General features: G+C 43.4%; 1 long non-coding RNA gene across 1 annotated transcript in view; it reads left to right on the top strand.

Annotated features, from left to right (window-relative positions):
- Nucleotides 1–3,245: 3,245 nt before the first annotated feature.
- The window catches only part of LOC146655331 (uncharacterized), a 30,861-nt gene continuing 19,204 nt past the window's right edge, over nucleotides 3,246–14,902 (top strand). Inside the window, exon 1 of the long non-coding RNA XR_014914339.1 lies at nucleotides 3,246–6,197. This is a non-coding gene — a long non-coding RNA (uncharacterized LOC146655331). The remainder of the gene's footprint in view (nucleotides 6,198–14,902) is intronic.

Below are 14,902 nucleotides of genomic sequence, written 5' to 3'. Positions count from 1 at the left end.
CCAAACACACTCCCCAGTTGGCGCTTTATTCAAGGTGCAAATTTGTCAATTTGTCAATCCCACAGCTGCCTGCTGTTTTAACTCCTCCAACAGCCCTACCTGTATTCTTGATGGGGATGTTTACTTGTCAGCAATTTCTACATGTAGCATCTTTGCAGAGATTGATGAGACTGGAGTCTAGATTCCCAACTAAACTATTCTTATAAAATAATAAATTAATTTTAAACCTGAGTTTTCAGACTAAAGAACAGCAACTAATCTATTGTTAAAAAATTGCAACCACACAGAGCTGAGTTGATGGAAAGACTTAATAAAAAAAAAAGTAGACATGGATACAAATCTGTGCTCTGCCCTTAGGTCTTGAGCGAGTTTGCTTGGGTCCACTGCACAATTTTTCGTGACTCCTTGGACAATGTACCAACTGCACGGACTTCAAGCAGACTTGAAAGTATAACAAGAAGGACTCCTTGACTCTTCTATCCAGCTGTGTCCACAGCACTGTATAATCAAGGCTCAAGTCTCCACCAGTGACCTCCACATTCCTTGAATGACACACAGTATAGTGTGGCAAACTTCCATGCTGTACAGAAACCCTGCAAGGATCAATTCTTGGGCCCCTATTTTTTTTTTTTAAATGCATGAAAAATCTTGGTGCAAGTATGGATGAGAACCTCAGCTTTGCTATATCAAGCCTTTAACACATCAGCTTTTGGACATTTTAGAAACAGATTTTATATGTCAAGGCAAGATCTACAGCAGATTATAACTTTATCTGCTGTAGGGTTAACTACACTGCACTGCTCTCCTCCTTCCTAAAAAGACTATTAAACACTCAAAATTGGTTCAGAATGGAGCCCAAAATCACAAAAACTAAGAATAGGGGTCACATCACTCCAAACTCACAAATTTATCTCCATGCAAGATAAAGACATAAAATGAAATCGTTTGCAGTCCTTCGGGCCCTAGTCACCAGTTGGAGCCTAGATCTAAAACTGAACAAGGTCAAATGACCACTATCCTGCTCACTACTGGAACCAACTGCCCAGTAGTTTAGTTCTACTTCAACTTCATCATTTTCAAAAAGAAGCTAAAAAAAAATGCATTATTCCACATCACCGTTAATTAATCAGCTCAATGTACCTTTACACTTGCACCTTTACATTCTTTTTTTTTTTTTTTTTTTTTTTGTGTCCCGTTTGGATCTTTAGCCATCAGAATTGTTGTCTTAAGGCCAAGAAAGATGCCAAGCGGATTTATTTTACCAAGTGGATCATCATGGCCTTGCCATATTGGTCCATTTGATTGACCTTTATTATAATTATGATATTTTATTTTCAGTTGCTACAAACGGGACAGACATGACTGGGGGATAGGACAGGGAGAAAGAATGAAAGAAAGAGAGGGAGAGAAAGAAAACCAAAGGGGAGAAGAGACGGTGAGAAGGGGGGAAGAAAGAAAAAAAAAACACCTGGGTCACCTGTATGGAGAAAAAAAAAAAAGAGAAAGCAAACAACAAAGAGCAACATAATAAAAAAAACAGCACCATCACAATAAACTAGCTAGCAGTAGATATCAGTAGATACTAAATAATAAACGATATTGTGCAGCACGCAAGATAGACAGCGCACAATGTGCTTTGAGGCAGCAGCCAAGAAAGCTGTAGTCCGCATCTGTGAATACCCGTGTGTACACCTGTGTGCATACCTGTGTGGATCAGCATGCTTGCATTCCAAAGGTTTCTCCATGTAACTATCTGCTAGGGAGTGTGGGGAGCCACAGCCCCGTCCTCCAGGGTATGAAGCAGGTATGGAGGAGATCAAAACTCCAGACATCCAGAGGCCCCCAGAACACAAGAGACCAAGGAAGACCAACAGAGGGGCAGCCGCGCCACTGTCCCAGTAAGAGCTGAGGAGAGTCCCAGATGAGGGCTCACTCAGCAGCCGCGGAGCAGAAGCCAGGGGGAGTTGCAGTGACGCGCCCGTGAGCTCCGCCGGCAGCCAGCTGTGCCTGAGTGACCGAGCCCCAGGCCGAGAGGCCGGGGTCACCCCACCTCCAAAGGGGCCCGAGCGAGCCCCAGGCTCCAGGCCCCGATAAGCGGCCGCCAAGAAGTGAGCCGGTGTGTACCCGGACGCCCACCCCCAGACACAAAGAACCACCAACGCACCGACACCTGAGGGAGTCCGCCACTGGCAGGGGAAGTGGTGGTGGGTGGAGATAGGCCTCCAAACCTTGGAGGGCCTGAGATGTCCCCAGAGAGGTGGCGTCTGATACCCAACCTGACATATAGACACAGACATACAGGCACACACAGACACAAACATCCATTCCCACCCTCATGCTCTCATATGCACTCACTCCACACTCAACCAACGTGGAGACAGACATAAAGAGACGCTGTACACACGATCACACTCCCCAAGCGTACTCTACGAACCGGGTCTAGGTACCCTTGCTCCTGGAGGAGGGAACTGCACCCAGACCCAGGTAGTGTTACCCTTTTCCCTGCGGTGGGGAGAGGCAGACCGCCCCGACTCCGCAGCAGCAGGGAGGCCCCACACTCCAGACCGCAGTCGGACGGCCAACTCCTCCTAGCCCCCCTGTTAGATTTGTATTGTTGATTGTCATTTATGCTTAGAAATATTTACTTATATATGCTTAGAGTTTTGTAATTAGTTGTAGATTGGTAGAGGTTTTGATCCTTGATAGTCTGCAAACTTTGTGTGTATTAGACAGCACTTTGGGAGCATGAGAGGTCATACCGTGTCTTATTGTTTTATGGTAGGATTAACGTAGTTGCGTCTGTTCTAGTCTAAGTGCTCTTTGTTTAGATGAACTGCAGGACTTCCTCACCGTGTTATCTAGGATGAACCATCTAGGGGGAGGGGGAGGCTACCCTCTTCCTGACCAAGGATGTTTGACCCTTTGATCAGCAGTCCACACACACACACACACACACACACACACACACACACACACACACACACACACACACACACACACACACACACACACACAGGCAAGGTACTCTTTGTGTGTATGTAGACGTCATATGTTAATGAACTTATGCATATTCATGTAACCTCAATAAAAGAACAGTGGTACGGGAGAACGGACGAGAGCAACTGGGGTCAAGCGAAGGAACGGTGCCTGTCCGGTTCTCTCCCGTGCACGAGAAACATGAAGAAGCTTGCCTACTTGTGTCTTGCTTTGCAGTGTAATTATATTGCCTTCAATATACCCAGCGGATGGGTTCAAGCTACAAACCTATCATTAATTGGTCCTTCGAGAGCCGGAGCCCTGGAATCGCATTCACCGAGGGGAGGAGGGACACGCTGAAAGACTGACGTCAGCCAGGAAGTTCCTGTGGATTCGCTGTCTGTCTTTTCTCCTCGATGAATGGCGATCGGCGGGATTCGATGCTGATATTACACGCTAAGCAACACCAAGTAAGTTTACAGAGGCCGACTCTATAACCGTGTCGTTGTGCAGTCTCCGCCACTTTGTGAGGCGTTGAGAAGTTCGCTGCTTTGTGGAGCGAAACCCGGGTTCCTTGCTACTGTGTGCAGCAAGAGGTTCCTTACCGCTTTGTGGGGTAAGAGGTTCCTTACCGCTTTGTGGGGTAAGAGGTTCCTCGCTACTTTGTGCAGCGAGAGGTGAGTTCTCCGCCACTTTGTGAGGCGTTGAGAGGTTCCGCGGGGTCCAGATTGTGCTGGACAGTAGGCCTATTTTGTGTTGTTGTCATTGTCGTCGTCGTCGTTGTTGTTGTTGTTGTGTGAGTGTGTGCGGAGCAGAACATGTGGTCTGTGACACCGACTGCTGTTGTTATCATGGGTTTCTAAGCAACCAAGAGTGGGTCGGAGGGAGACAGACGTTTGTGCTGGACTTTGCTCCTGGCAGCACAAAGTATTTATGTAAAAAAGAGAGAGAGCGATGGCTCCTTAGCTGCGCGGGTTCACGCGAGCGCGGTCACGCGGACCTGAGCCGTGCGGTTAATCGCAGGCTTATAAATGGAAGAGATTCAAATGTTAGAAGTTTTCAGAAAACACACCAGCCTTGAAGAGCGTGTGGAGAAGGCCAGTCCACAGCACTTAAGATATGCTCTGGTGAATGGCTTTCCCCCCACCCCTTGCTGACACAATGTTTATTCTTTAGCTTGCCCTGATCGACAACAGCCTGTGTGCCAGACCATAGATTTAATTTAGGTGGATAGTTGTTAAAAGTAATCTACATTAAGCTTGTGGTTGCTCAAATTCAGTACAATGACATATGAGGTGAAGTGTTATAGATAAATATTTAAGCTAATGAAGTGCATAGAGGCACTTGACCTGTGTGAAAGACTGTCGTCTTATTATGAGCCATTGTTGAGATATACAGCACACCTGTGAAAACAACTAATATGCTGAACCCTATATGAAACATCTAAAAGTACGTGATGGAGAAGCTGTATTGAATATGAAAGTGTAAGACTTTGCCGCTGTGGGAAGAGCATGCAACTACTGTGTGATGTTGCGTTGCGTTTTTTTCTTTTTCTTCTGAGCTGATGAGCAAGCTACACATTATCAGATCAAGAGCTGTCTGAGAACTACTCAAAGAGAGGGAAACAGAGCTAGGATAACTGTGATAACTGGAGTGTGCAGCGTTTCCATGAGCAGTTTTCCTGCATCTTGACTTGTGTGTAGAGTGTTCATAACATCAGCATCATGTTTTTGTTTATTTGTTTGTTGGGTTGAAAAATAGTTAAATAAACTGGTGATCATATTTACGGATCACCATGGCACATATCATCAGCCATGTGATTTATTTTTGCAGATGACAAAGTGAGTGTGAATGTGTCTGACGTCACAGTGTTTTTGTGCGCTGTGTAAAAGTAATTGCCTTTGATTGTGAGTGAGAGCGGTGATTCTGCAGGTCACCAGCTATTGTAACGAAAAAAAAGGGAAAAAAAAGAGTGAAAAAGAAAAATCATAGGAAAAAGGTTTTGTGTTGATCAGCCAAAAACAACTACAATTTCATTTTCTGCTTTTAAGAAAAGACTGTTCACAAAAACACACACAGAGAGAGAGATGTGTGTTGATTAAGCAGTGATGATAATAATGAAATGTCTTAGTTTGTCACTTTCAGGTGAAAAGCAGACCTGAATCAATTTTCCACATGCAGCAGTCGGAAGAAAGTTATAGTTTAACATCATTGGAAACATGCAGGCCAAGTTTCTGGCTGACTTATTTACAGCGCCATGTGTCTCTCAACCTCACAAGCAAGCAAGCTCTCACCCCTCCCTGAAGACAAGGAATGCAGCTCCAAAGCAATAACATGATAAAGAGACAGCAGCAAGTCCTGAGCAAAGAGTCCCAGCAAAGCAGCAGCAATGTGGACAAACAGTATCAGAGAAGAGAGCAACTGGGGTCAAGCGAAGGAACGGTGCCTGTCCGGTTCTCTCCCGTGCACGAGAAACATGAAGAAGCTTGCCTACTTGTGTCTTGCTTTGCAGTGTAATTATATTGCCTTCAACGTTCCAGCGGATGGGTTCAAGCTACAAACCTATCACCCCCCACTCCAACAGGCTGCAGAGAATGGGGGTGAGAGAAGACTCCAAACCTCCCTCCACCCGCTCATTGTAGTGTTGATGCATGTGTGTTCTAAGGTGCAATTAAAACCCAGGAGGGCTTGGAGCTACCTGCCAGAGAGCAGCAGGTAAGCGCATGGTCCCTCCTGCTAGCCCTCAATGTCTACGTGTATTTAAAATTGAGAGGTGGGCAACGACGCCAGGCCCAGCGCAGCAGCGCCCCCCGGCCCCACAGAGCCCGGGACAGTCCACCCAACCCCACCACAGAGAAAACTGCACCCACCCCACCATCCACTCATCTTCCAGACTACATAAGACAATAAACACCCAGGCTGAGATCTTCCTCCACCTCTCCTGTATCTCCCCCTCGTGCAGAGAGTTCCTGAGGAGAGGAAAGCTCCTGCAAGGTGTGACAATCTCCCCCACCAGTTGAAGAGCCCCCCAGGTGGCTCGACGCACCGGTGGCACCCCGCGCCAGGGATGGGCCCCCATGCACCCACCCGCCCACAACCCCGGCAACACACAAACCAGGACCCAAGGCCCCGAGGCCCGGCCAGGGCCCCAGCCCAGAGACGGAGCGCCCCCAGAACCTCACGCCCATCCCGGACCCACCCAGGGGCAGCCAGGCTACCAGGTCAGTAACCCACGTCCGTCAGCACCTTTACATTCTTTAACTCCACTTCTACTACTAAAACAGCTCGTTTTATTACCATTTTTTTATCTACTCTTAATTCATACATTTTTGATCACATCTGTTTTAATTTTATCATGTAGAGCACTTTGAATCAATGTGGTGTTTTGACGATGCTATATAAATAAACTTGCCTCTTTTTGCCTGATTCCTGTGACCAAGGGCAAATGTGATGTGTGGAATCATCCGATATAGGTGTGCTTCCTTGAGATAGTCTAACATCAAACGTGTTGCTTATTTTGTCCACGCATTTATAATGAGCATTCTTCGCCCACAGAGTCAAGCAAGTCCCATGAAATTACACTTAATTATCTACATCATTCTTGTTCTTTTGTTCCTAGAGTATAGAAACGATTTAATGAGTACCCGGGCTCTATGAATCAATGATACTACACTGTTAAACTAGACAGAGGTTGCCTGATTACATTTTTGTCAGCAGGGAGTAAGAAACAGCACTGAGCATTCCCAAGGCTTTTCTGTGTTAAGGAAAAAAAGAAAAATGGATTGTAGGAAAAGGGGGAAGGGTATTTAAAGGGTCAATTCTAATGCACACACTGCACAACACACACACACCAGAGTTATCCCATTGCTCTCATCGCTCTCACTGATGAAAGGTGTGTCTCTGCTCATGGGTCGTTTGTCGCGGGCATCTCCACGGACGGCTCATTGGAGAGTGCAAGGACCCCTTCATCTTTCACAGTGACAGGTCTCGGACACTGGGCCCCCGTGACAGACGACCCATAACTCACCAGAGGGGGAGTGGAGATAATGGCCTTGACTCTCAGCCTTTGTAATGATCATGTCCAGATTTCCAGTCTCGCACTATGATGTTAGACCCCGCCCACAAAGGCAGGTTGTTGTCACTTTACTGGGATCAGACACAGCAAAGTGGGTAAGACCTCTCTGACTTCCAAAACTGCAGTAGTAGGGGAAAAAAATACAGGTTGCAAACAAACTCCAGACCAGAGCTGAGCACATTCCTGTAGTCAGGTATACTTTCTAGCATGTAGCAGAGAATCATGGACATGCAGAGCCCCAGTTTCCCAAAAGTGCTGATAAATCCCAATGCTAAATTTTCCACGTTTTCCACTAGTCTAGAACACAGCACCTTCTTCCTGTTACTTTTGTTGTTCCCACCCCAGACAAATCTGGCCAATAAGCTGACTGAATGTTCTCATGCATATTGTTGTAACACATTTTGGGCCTCATGGACATTGCTTTAATTTTATCCTGTGTGAAAAGAAACCAAACCATGGCAAAAAGCTAAGAGATTACAACTCATCAACTCATTCCGATCATATAAAACAAACTATAGGTGTGAAACTGCCTTTAGTGACTACATGAGGCATACCACAAAAGTCCTGGAGTGAAAAGGTAGCAAGCTGTGGCCTGGGTCCCATTAAAGGGAAATACCAAACTATCAAAAACAAGCAGAGAAGAGCAACCTGTATTTCAACACCAACGGCTATGGTACAACATGGCAGTCACAATGCTGCTTTCAAAGATTTTCCACTCCATTTTGGTGTCAAGTGGAAAAAAGTAAATAAATATGTGCAGTATCAGAACAAGTAACTATCACAAGAAACTTCAGTTTGAAAAAGACTGCTCCAAAAATACCCGAGCGGTACATGACCTTTCAGCTTTCAGTACTCAGAGCTACGGTGGTTCTTCTGGGCTGCAATTCCATAAATACGTTTCTATAGATCAAAAACTGGTAATCTGAATTTCTTTTGCCACTGAAATATTCATTCATAACTATATATGTGACAGGAACTTTAAAAAAAAATGCCAATATTGCTTAAATATTGTGTTTGATTAATAACAAAACGTTTTTAAAAACTGCAAAAGGTTAGGAACAGCGCCACATCTATGAATGCATTCTGCAACTATAAGCAGATCAAACCATGTATTTATGGCACACCAGAAAATTGCCGTGCATAGACAAAGGAGTAGGAGCACCTTAAAATGGGCGATCGTGGCTCAAGAGTTGGCAGTTCGTCTTGTAATCGGGAGGTTGCCGGTTCGAGCCCCGGCTCGGACAGCCTCGGTCGTTGTGTCCTTGGGCAACACACTTCACCTGCCACCTACTGGTGATGGCCAGAGGGGCCGATGGCGCGATATGGCAGCCTCGCTTCTGCCAGTCTGCCCCAGGGCAGCTGTGGCTACAACTGTAGCTGCCTCCACCTGTGTGTGAGAGTGGAATAGTGGAATTGTAAAGCACTTTGAGGGTCTCAAAAAGCGCTATATAAATGCAATCCATTATTATTAGTATTAGTATTATTATTAAAATGAAATGTTTAAGGAAGCATTCATGGAAGTGGCTTCCAGTGTTTAAATGATATCAAGCAGCAGCCTCCTACATGCCCTGTATCATCCAGTAGCTCCTTGCTTGCCTGCACTGTGTAAGCTTGACACATCTTGTCTTCACATGTAACTGTACCCCTTCAAGCAAGCAGGGTCAACTTAGCAACGTCTCATCACTTGACAGAGAATATGCTCACTACCATAAATAATACTGCCTCTGATTTTCACTGAACAGCGTAGGCTTGCACCGATCCTCACCGTTCAATTCCACATTCAGTGAGCAACATCAAGATCTATTAGGGTGTTCGTGATTGCACTGAATATGAATGCTGACAAGAAAGTGAGGGCTCCCTGTGCCAGACAGCGTGGGATTTGGTCTCTCACAATTTAACTACAGAAGCAAGTTCAGAGGAAATAATAATATACTGACCTTGTAAAAGAAAAGAGCAGTTAAGTACTTTTGTCTTCGCAAAGCCCACTGAGACTCACCTCTTGGCATCAGCCCACACATTTTCAGTCTCCAGAAATAATCATCCAATACTAATCACACAATCACATAGGCAAACTATGTAATTATACGTTGATTTTTTTTCCCCCTTTTTCTACAAGTGTAAAATCTTTAACGGTGTAACACAGTGACCTTTCATATGCCGAAGGCCTCATTTGGAATTGAAAATGAGACAGACAGCCATTCTGAAAAGATGAATAAAGAGTGGTAGGGAGGAGTTTTAGGGGGACCATGAAAACTGAACCCTTGCTTATGAATATGCATATTCATATTTGGACCCTGGTCACCATAAAAGACAATGAAGACTCCGAAGTTTACTGGCCCCTGTGGGTGTATTCAACCCCATCCTATACAAAGACAAAAATTTTCCGCTGCAGCCTAGTCAGGGAAAGCACGGAGGAAGCTCAAGCACCCCTGAGTGTTCCTGAATTAGACAGACAGGAAGTCGTGCTACAAGAACCCCCGTCCCTATAGCGATTCCCATGAATTCCCACAATTCCACTGGCCCGTTGGTTGGTTACTTATTCAGCAAAGCACCACTGTGCTCCCCTTGAACCCAGTCATAAAGGGACAAGAGAGAGGCAAAGAGTGCGACAGAAAGAGATGGAAAAAAATAATTTTTCATTCACCGTCGCAACATGCCCTAGATAACAGTAGATTGCCCTTTTTAGTCAGGACAAAATTGCCTTTGTGTCGGAAGTTACAAGAGCGAAAGAGAAACAAAAAGCCAAATGAAAAGGGGGTGCTTCAAAGGTTAATCCGTTACAAGTGAGATCAGAGCGTCCCGTCTTTAAGGAACAGAAGAAAATCTCTCTCTTTTCTCTTTCCCTCCTTTCTCTTTTATGTCTGGCCATAAAGAGCAGGGTTTTATGTACACTCCAATGGCTGAGGCTCACAGTACATGCATGTGAATGAGGGGGAACCGCAGGGGACCGATATATCTTTACAAATATATATATGCACATAGAGAAGAAGGTAGAGAAAGGGAGAAGAGGAAAAGATATAAAGACAGAAATAAATAGAAACAAGAAGGTAGACAAGATGGTAAAGGAAGATGGAGAGATGGAAAAGAAGGGGATGATGGAAAGAGTAAGACAGGAGGAAAGAGAGTGAGTCTGAAGTAAAAGAAAAAGAAAAAACTGGAAGAAAAGCAGTCTGGTGATTTAATCATAAAATCAGAACTGAAGGAGCGAGGCAGGCATGCAGTCATCATAACGGATCCCATCTGAGAATGCTATTACAGTCCTGGCTCTGGCTGTAGCTAAGGCTACCGGGCTTACAACACCAGCACAGAAGCATTCCCTTTCAGCCACGACCTGCCTTTAATACCTGCTGAAAAACTGTGCCTGCTTAATATCAAAGCATTCAACGATCCCCAGGCTGGTGATGGTGTGGTAGTGCAAATAAAACTGCTGCCTGCAAACAGGTGAGAAATCTGGCCTTGTGCTCACCTCAGGAGACCTTTAAACATTTTCATTCAGGTAAAAAAAAAAAAGCCAAAGAAAACCCCATAAAAATACTGAAACACAAACTTTTCAGTTTGCTCTGAACAAAAAAAGTCACCAATAAAACACAAACCTCATGCAGGTCAGAACTGAAAAGTGCTGCACGATTTTCACAGTTCTTATGAACTGTTCTCTACTTTTAAACTTGATTTATTTATTTATATTATATCATGTTGTTCCCTTTTGTTTTTCCATTTAAAATTTGTTTTTATACCATTGCTGCACATAAGCTACTATAAGTCTTATAAGATCACAAAAAATTATCATCATCTTTATCTTTGTGAAATAAGTTGCTAGTGCTGGGAAAATTTTGCAACAAAAATACTTTTATCTTAGAAAAAGAGTATCCCATCACATATTTATAGAAGGCGTCTGTTGAGCGTATGCCAACTTACCTGCAGGACTGTGGGATGGACTGATGCATAGAGGGAGAAGGAAGGTGGTATGGGGAGAAGGGGGAGGAAGGAGAGATGCTAGAGGGAAGCAAGAGTCTGGAGTTAAATATTAATCCGTGGTGATTCATCTGCTGTGGAAGCCTCCAGGCTCCTTCTGCACACCGCCAGCTGTTGGCCCCCATCTCTTGGCCCTGGACCTGGATGTGAAAGGCTGGGCTGCTGCCCAGGATGCCCAGACATGAGCTTCCTTGGCTGGGAAAAGGCAGCTATAGCCAGGACAGGTGGTAAACCTGGCCCGAATGGCATATATGTGTAAGTGTGTATTTGTATGCGTGATAGGAGGTGTTATACATTCTGTATAACCACAACTCTAGGTGTAACACTCTAGCACTGGAGTTACAACACTGTCACACACAGATGACAACGAAGTTTGATATCATGGAGATTCTTTGAGGGTGCGAGGAATAAGGATGCAAGGAGACTGGAAGGATGGGAGAGGAAACCAAATCAGCTTCATGTTGAGTTCTTGTGCTTTGCCAAATTGAAGCTTCCCCACAAACAGGCCATTTACTATGTTTATTTTCCTAACATATAATGCTTGAATACCATATGATATTGTGGAAAATTGAAAATACACGCTTAAACAACTTAAGCAATAACATTAAAGTAATAGTATTGCCCACTTTGAATTTACTGATGCTCAAATCTATGCAACATACCCTTTTCAAGCCACGTTGTTAAATAATGAACTAGTTCTTGCTCACAGAGTTTGAATTTAACTTATTAAGACTCTTCAAAACTTCAAACTGTTGCTGTCTCTAGGCTAGCTCAGCTCGTTAGCAGATAACCTTTACTGTTCAGACCAACTCTGCAGTGATGAGGAGCAAGCAGAAGGAGCTATACCGGGCTTTTATTTCCTTTAAGTGAACAAGGTGCCTGAAATCTGACATATCAAGCCATTTGATGGCAAATCTCACACTAGCTGGAACTAAATTCTGTTATTATATCTGTTATATAAGTCCTTTCAATTTCTTAAGGGAAAAGGCTGATCAGGAACAACAGTAATCATTCAAAGATTACAACATCTTATATCAGCTAATCACAAACCCAGCACATGCTGTAATGATCCAAACATCCAAAAAAGTTCTTTCAAAATGAAAAAAAAGAAATGTGCACTTCACACAAAACTAAACAGGGAGAGCTACAAAATAATCTATCCACATGCTGCTGGCTGACAAGCAAATTCTGGATGGAGAGATTCCAAAAGGCCAAAGCAATCCAAAGCTGTCACAAAATCTCTTACATCACTTTATATTTTCACATAGTTACAGTAATATTCATCCTCTTTTACTGTATCTTTGGCATCTATCTTGTTCAAACATGTGAAGTTGTGCAGCATGTCAGAGCCACGCAGGCAGACTGTCTCACACACAGCTGCTGCTTTGGCTATTGCTCAAAAGCTAATGTACCTTACAATGATTCCCCCACACCGTGACTCCACCGCACCATGGAAGCCAATCTTACCAGTGAGAGAAGGAAAACAAGAGTTTGAGGAAGACAGGGAAGCTGAAGTTGCCAGCAAAGGTAAACCCATGGCTGAAATAAAGATATGAAAGACACATAAAATACAGGGTATATCAAATTTGCGAACATAATGTTAAGATTGAAAAGAAATGGTAAAATAGAGGGGGGGGGGGGGGGGGAGATGACTACTCACACACATGGTGCAAAACACATGACCTGTAAAGTTTTCCATCATAGAGTTTCTACAGACTTTCTAAGAGGAGCTCCCTCTAGACCACTTAGATTCTGATATGCTGAGAATTGTGGTCTTGGTAGAGAGGGCTTATAGTTGAAACCTGAGCAAAAAAGCAAGATGTTTGCCTTCCATACTATATCACAAAGAATAAAAATCTGTGCAAAGCTGTACAGAATTATTCTAGTTTGCCAATGGTATATAGTTTCCCAGACAGGAAGGCAACAGTAACTCAAATTACCACTTATTTTCATTATCCTTCATTTATTTTTTAGGTAAAAAGTCTCATTTACATTAAAATGTCTTTTCCAAGACAGACCAGGCCAAACATATATAATACAGCCAAGGTATGCAGGAAGCTTCTCTGAATGCACAACACAATTAACCTGGAACAAGATGGGCTACAGCAGCAGAAGACCAGACTCCTGTTGGTTAAGGACTAGAAACTGAGGCTACAATTCTGCTCATCAAAATTGGACAATAGAAGATTGGAAAAACATCGCCTGGTCTGATCAGTCGTGATTTCTGCTGCAACATTCTGATGGTAATTTGGTGTAAAGAACATGAAAGCATGGATCCATCCTAACTTGTATCAACAGTTCAGGCTACTGGTGTTGGTGTAATAGCTCGGGGGTCATTTTCTCCTAATACTTGAGCAACTTTGAACAGATTTAGCATCATTTAAATGCCACAGTCTACCTAAGTATTACTGCACAATGTACCGATGGGAACACTGATAATCTCTAACTGGTTTCTTAAAGATAAAAATTTGTTTACTGTACTTAAATTGCCTCCACAGTCACAAAGATTTCAATCCATACTATCATTTAAATATGTAGTACTGTTTTATTTTCAGGCAGGTTTCAACTTTTTCAGCTCATCACTAGTATAATCCAAGAACCAAGAATAGAAATATGGAGCATGTGTGAACCCTTTAAGTAAAAAAACTAGCTTTACAGTATTTTAGAAACACGTAGTAAGGCACTTGAGAATATGTGTAAAGCTCAAACGTGAAAGTTTAGGGTTGTTTACCCTTTTATCTTTTTTTAATATTTTAAAAAGCACACTACAGTTTTTGCAACATCTCTATATTATTATGTACTTCATCATTTAGCCATGAGTACAAGTACATAACTAGAGGAAGAACACAATGGAACCAGATTATGCAATTTGTTTTCTCACAAAACAATAAAGATCAGTCCAATGCCATAGGGGCTTTGCAAATTTTTACCACTCAGGTTCACAGCGAAGTACAGGAGAAGGAAAACCTCAGGATGCTGTTGATCTGTGCTGAAGACACTCACAGGGTAGACTGTAACTAAGAAGATACAAGAATCAAAAGGAGGTTTTTCTCGCTGTTTCTCTGCAGGTGTCCCCTGAGCTCACCAAGCCTTGCCTGAAACTACATTCTTGTTTCAGTGCTCACTTTCAAAGAAGAAAGAGGAGGGATATGTTAGAACCAAATGAAAAAGAGAAGTCTTCCTCAAACACTACAGGAGCCAACAGGACACCATAAAAGCTTGAAGAGTTTGCTCAGTTTTCCCCATTTGTAGTTTGCCTTCTTTCACAGGTTTCTCTGTTTCCTCCCCTACAAAGAGTTTAACTCCAGGATGACTTCATCTGTGGGGGCTAAAAATAGGTTTACAAAATACTGTAACTGCCAACACGAAAGTAAAACTCTCAGGAATATGAGTCAACATTTGCAACCTTTATCTAACGAACACATGTCTGGAGATCGAACCATCTGCCTTTTCGAAACACTACATCATACATTTTAAACAGGCTTTTTGTGATTAAAGCCGTCTACACATCTTTTACAGGCATTTCCATTTTTCTCATTGGAAAAAAAGTTATTATTGGACTTTATTACTGCAGTTGCTTGTTAGTGCGCACAGACCTCCTCAATGAAACAAAGAAACACAGCCAAGCCAATTAATACCCACCATCCTCCCTCCGCGTGCATGTTAAACATCACACAGAACTTTTATGAATACATTACATCTTCAAAACCCCTCTTTCATGTTCATGTATGATGCCCACCCGCACTTCGGTACCGTTCTACTGGGCAAAGGCTACTCAGGGAGAGCGTCACTGCAGCATCTTTGGGAAAGAGAGAAAAAATTTGAGAGAAGAAGAAAGAGAAAATGCTGGGTCATGAATTATAGAGCGGATCACTTTCG

This window comes from Rhamphochromis longiceps, linkage group LG13 (assembly GCF_057381845.1).
Source record: "Rhamphochromis longiceps isolate RC_006_pf linkage group LG13, R_longiceps_female_GT1.1, whole genome shotgun sequence".
Taxonomy (NCBI): domain Eukaryota; kingdom Metazoa; phylum Chordata; class Actinopteri; order Cichliformes; family Cichlidae; genus Rhamphochromis; species Rhamphochromis longiceps.
This window is presented reverse-complemented; position numbering and strand designations above follow the sequence as displayed.